The sequence below is a fragment of the Ornithorhynchus anatinus genome, chromosome 1 (genome assembly GCF_004115215.2).
Source record: "Ornithorhynchus anatinus isolate Pmale09 chromosome 1, mOrnAna1.pri.v4, whole genome shotgun sequence".
Taxonomy (NCBI): Eukaryota; Metazoa; Chordata; class Mammalia; order Monotremata; family Ornithorhynchidae; genus Ornithorhynchus; species Ornithorhynchus anatinus.
In genome coordinates, this window is record NC_041728.1 from 113,966,794 (window position 1) to 113,972,801 (window position 6,008).

Genomic DNA, 6,008 nt, shown 5'->3' on the forward strand with positions numbered 1-6,008 from the left:
GACGCAAAATCTGGTTATAAAAATGTACCTGGAGTTCTGGTAAACCACTTGCTCAGCTAATGCTTAGGACTTCACAAAACTTAAGGGATTCAGGATCCTTCAGTATTTCACTTGTGATAACCAGCTTCACCACTCCAAGTCCAAGAGAAGAAAAGACAGCTATAATAATAGTAGTAATGATGGCATTTGTTAAACGCTTACTATGTGCAAAGCACTGTTCTAAACGCTGGGGAGGGTACAAGGTGATGAGGTTGTCCCACACGGGGCTCATAGTCTTAATGCCCATTTTACAGATGAGGTAATTGAGGCCCAAAGAAGTTAAGTGACTTGCCCAAAGTCACACAGCTGACAAGCGGCAGAGCTGGGATTAGAACCCATGACCTTTGACTTCCCAGCCCATGCTCTTTCTATTGAACCACGCTCAGTGCGGAGCCTAGGAGTCACCTGTTTTGTTTCCAAGGAGCTTCATTCTGGGCCAGAGAAAGGAGATGAGTTTCCCACAAGTTTCTTAGTTGGGCAGTGCCTCAAGCCCATGTTATGCTTTCTGGTACACTGGTTGATAAAGGAGGAGTTAGAGAAGTCAGTCTGTCAGTCAGTTGTACTTATTGGGCACTTACTCTGTACTGTACTAAGTGCTTGGGAGAGTACAATATAACAGACACATTTGCTGCCCACAAAGTGCTTGAAGTCTAGAGGAAGAGAAAGACATTAATGGAAGCATATCTGCTTCCGCCACGGATTTAGCCCCCTGAGGGTTACCATCTGAATTCTCCTCTAACACCTGGGGATTTAGGCCAGACCACACCCTTTTGTCTGTGAGCTTCTTTTAGGCTATTAACTCCTTTTAGCTTCTTTTAGACTATAAGAGCAGGGAATGGGTCTACCAACTCTGTAATAATGTACTCTACCAAGTTCTTAGTACAGTGCTCTGCACACAGTAAGTGCTCAGTAAAGACAACTGATTGATTGATTGACCAGGGATTGTGTCCACCAACTCTAATTTATTGTACTTTCCCAAGCTCTTAATACAGTGCTCTGCACATGCTAAGCATTCAATCAGCACCACTAATTGATTGATAATGGTGCTTCTTGATCTCATGGCCAGGTGTGTTTCCAAAACAGATTAAGGATTTGAGGGTCACCCCCAGGTCCCTCTGAAAAACTATTTGGAAAACATTATAATGTCAAGAGGTACAGAACTTGCAGACCACATGCAGTAAAGAATTACAATAATGAATTCACAATGAATGTGTGGATATTTTTCCTGGTGAGGGAACCCAGCTGACCAGCACATTGAAATTAAAGAAGGCAGTCTAGAACCTCTGGGGACTTGCCATGGTGTATCCTTAAGCTCCGACAACAAGGTTGGGAAGCCCTCATGACAACACAGGAGAGAAAGAGGCGCAAAGGTAGCAAATCCTTCTTTCTTTCACTTCATGCCCCCTGGGAACCATGCTTTGGAGAGATTAAGGGATTTGTTCATTCATTCATTCATTCAATAGTATTTATTAAGCGCTTACTATGTGCAGAGCACTGTACTAAGCGCTTGGGATGAACAAGTCGGCAACAGATAGAGACAGTCCCTGCCGTTTGACGGGCTTACGGTCTAATCGGGGGAGATGGACAGACGAGAACAATGGCAATAAATAGAGTCAAGGGGAAGAACACCTCGTAAAAACAATGGCAACTAAATAGAATCGAGGCGATGTACAATTCATTAACAAAATAAATAGGGTAATGAAAATATATACAGTTGAGCGGACGAGTACAGTGCTGTGGGGATGGGAAGGGAGAGGTGGAGGAGCAGAGGGAAAAGGGGAAAAAGAGGGTTTAGCTGCGGAGAGGTAAAGGGGGGGGTGGCAGAGGGAGTAGAGGGAGAAGAGGAGCTCAGTCTGGGAAGGCCTCTTGGAGGAGGTGAGTTTTAAGTAGGGTTTTGAAGAGGGGAAGAGAATCAGTTTGGTGGAGGTGAGGAGGGAGGGCGTTCCAGGACCGTGGGAGGATGTGGCCCAGGGGTCGACGGCGGGATGGGCGAGACCGAGGGACAGTGAGGAGGTGGGCGGCAGAGGAGCGGAGCGTGCGGGGTGGGTGGTAGAAAGAGAGAAGGGAGGAGAGGTAGGAAGGGGCAAGGTGATGGAGAGCCTCGAAGCCTAGAGTGAGGAGTTTTTGTTTGGAGTGGAGGTCGATAGGCAACCACTGGAGTTGTTTAAGAAGGGGAGTGACATGCCCAGATCGTTTCTGCAGGAAGATGAGCCAGGCAGCGGAGTGAAGAATAGACTGGAGTGGGGCGAGAGAGGAGGAAGGGACGTCAGAGAGAAGGCTGACACAGTAGTCTAGCCGGGATATAACGAGAGCCCGTAATAGTAAGGTAGCCGTTTGGGTGGAGAGGAAAGGGCGGATCTTGGCGATATTGTAGAGGTGAAACCGGCAGGTCTTGGTAACGGATAGGATGTGTGGGGTGAACGAGAGAGACTAGTCAAGGATGACACCGAGATTGCGGGCCTGAGAGACGGGAAGGATGGTCGTGCCCTCGACGGTGATAGAGAAGTCTGGGAGAGGACCGGGTTTGGGAGGGAAGATGAGGAGCTTAGTCTTGCTCATGTTGAGTTTTAGGTGGCGGGCCGACATCCAGGTGGAGACGTCCCGGAGGCAAGAGGAGATGCGAGCCCGAAGGGAGGGGGAAAGGACAGGGGCGGAGATGTAGATCTGCGTGTCATCTGCGTAGAGATGGTAGTCAAAGCCGTGAGAGCGAATGAGTTCACCGAGGGAGTGAGTGTAAATGGAGAACAGAAGAGGGCCAAGAACTGACCCTTGAGGAACTCCAACAGTTAAAGGATGGGAGGGGGAGGAGGCTCCAGCGAAGGAGACCGAGAATGACCGGCCCGAGAGGTAAGAGGAGAACCAGGAGAGGACAGAGTCCGTGAAGCCAAGGTGAGATAAGGTATGGAGGAGGAGGGGATGGTCGACAGTGTCAAAGGCAGCAGAGAGGTCAAGGAGGATTAGAATGGAGTAGGAGCCATTGGATTTGGCAAGAAGGAGGTCATGGGTGACCTTAGAGAGAGCAGTCTCGGTAGAGTGGAGGGGACGGAAGCCAGATTGGAGGGGGACATGACATATCATCCATGGTATTTATTCACTCAGTCATATTTATTGAGCACTTACCGGGTGCAGAGCACTGCACTAAGCTCTTTGGGGAGTAATAATAATAATAATAATGGTACTTGTTAAATTCTTACTATGTGCCAAGCACTGTCTAAGCACTGGGGTAGATACAAGGTAATCAGTTAATCAGGAGGGTGTTCCAGATATGAAGAGGAAGGGTGTTACAGTGCAGAGTAAGTGCCCTATAAGAACAACTGATTGACTGACTTCTCTAACTCCTTCTTTCTCAGCCCATGTGGGGCTCACAGTCTTAATCCCCATTTTACAGATGAGGTAAATGAGGCATAGAGAAGTTAGGTGACTTGCCCAAAGTTACACAGCTGAACAGGGGCAGAGCTGGGATTAGAACCCACAGCCTCTGACTCGCAAATCAGTACTCTTTCCACTAAGCCACGCTGCTTCTCAATACAACACAACAGAGTTGGTAGACATGTTATCTGCTGACAACAAGCTTACTGTCTGGAGGAAATAGGAAGCAAGACATTGAGACTCCCAGTTTCTTTCCTAATTGTGTCTGTGGTGAAAGCGATTAGCTGCACTTCTTAATAAAGAGACAAAAGCTGGAGTGTCGTTTGCCAGGGCCCTGCCACTATTTTATTTTTATATAATAAGCCAGTGAATTGTATTTATTGAGCGTTTACTGTGTGCAGAGCACTGTACTAAGCACTTGGGAGAGGACATTAGAACAATAAACAGACACATTTCTGCCCACAGTGAGCTTCTGAATCACCCTGACTTGCTCCCTTTATTCATCCCCCCTCCCAGTCCCAGAGCACTTATGTAGACATCTGTAATTTATTTATTTCTATTAATGTCTGTCTCCCTCTCTAGACTGTAAGCTTGTTGTGGGCAGGGAATATGTCTGTTTATTGTTATACTGTACTCTCCCAAGTGCAGTGCTTTGCATACAGTAAGCACTCAATAAACACTACTGAATGAATGAATGAATGGATGGGGAAACAGACATTAATGGAAATAAATAATAATGTTGGTATTTGTTAAGCACTTACTATGTGCAGAGCACTGTTCTAAGCGCTGGGGTATACAAGGTAACCAGGTTGTCCTACATGAGGCTCACAATCTTCATCCCCATTTTACAGATGAGATAACTGAGGCACAGAGAAGTTAAGTAACTTGCCCACAGCCACACAGCTGACAAGTGGTAGAGCTGGGATTCGAACCCATGACCTCTGGCTCCCAAGCCCATGCTCTTTCCACTGAGCCACGCTGCTTCCATAATATTGGTATTTGTTAAGCGCTTACTATGTGCAGAGCACTATTCTAAGCGCTGGGGTAGATACAAGGTAATCAGGTTGTCCCACGTGAGGCTCACAGTTAATCCCCATTTTACAGATGAGGGAACTGAGGCACCAAGAAGTGAAGTGATTTGCCCACAGTCACACAGCTGACAAGTGGCAGAGCCAGGATACGAACCCATGACCTCTGACTCCCAAGCCCGGGCTCTTTCCACTGAGCCACGCTGCTTCTCAAATAAATGACATATGTACATAAGTGCTGTGGGGTTGGGAGGGGGGATGAATAGAGGAAGCAAGTCAGGGTGACACAGAAAAGAGTGGGTGATGAGGGAAGGAGGGTTTAGTCAGGGAAGGCCTCTTGGAGGAGATGTATCTTAAATAAGGCTTTGAAGGGGGAGAAGAGTACCTGTCTGTCCGATATGAAAAGGGAGGGTGTTCCAGGCCAGAGGCAGCATATGGGTGAGAGATCGGCGGCGAGACAGGTGAGTTTGAATTTGAGGCTCCTAGACTGTAAGCTCTTTGTGGGCTGTAAGCTCTTTGTGGAATGCATCTGTTCACTTGTTATATTGTACTCTCCCAAGTGCTTATTATGGTGCTCATCACTATAAGTTCTCTATAAATACGATTGACTGACTGAGGTGTTATATACAGTATATAAACTGTACGTACTGTATACACTGTATATATACATAGATAGTCGTGTTGATTTATGTATGTACAGTGTATACAGTGTATATTATATGTAATATAATACAGAGAAGCAGCATAGCTCAGTGGAAAGAGCATGGGCTGGGGACTCAGAGGTCATGGGTTCAAATCCCAGCTCTGCTGCTTGTCAGCTGTGTGACTTTGGGCAAGTCACTTAACTTCTCTGTGCCTCAGTTCCCTCAACTGTAAAATGGAGATGAAGACTGTGATCCCCATGTGGGACAACCTGATGACCTTGTATCCTCCCCAGTGCTTAGAACAGTGCTTTGCACATAGTAAGCACTTAACAAATGCCATCATTATTATTATTATAATATATACAGTATACATGGTATATCTGGATTCACAGAATTCCAGAGCCAGGTGAATAGAGCACTTAGCACCAGGGCAGAGTCCAGAGCGGGCCAGAAACAAAGGTCTGTAGCCCTCCCAAAGGCAAAACACATAGCCCATCCCACTGACCCACCAACCCCAAATAAGTCAGTTCCCCTGACCCAAGAGCTTGAGAACCAGGAGCCTGAATCAGTCCTGTGGCTTCAGCTAACAAGTCTTCTGTGACAAACCCATTGTTGCAGCAGAGGAGGGATGTTCCCCCAGGAAGCAGCCTTTAAGTGGCGCACACCAACCCAACGCTGACCTTCCACATCCACGGTCTGTGGAGAGCCATGCACCTCACGCTAGGGCCTCGTCAAACTCCTCAGAGCACCCTGGAAGCTCGATTAACTTTTTGGAGACTCCAACCAAGTGGTAAGCCATTTTAGCATTAAAATCTAAATGAATATTAAGAGCCAGCACCTTGCTCATCTCTCAACACTCTCACCTAACTCATAATTGACCCCTTGCTCATGCTCTCCCTCCTGCCACGAACCCCTTCCCTCTTCATAT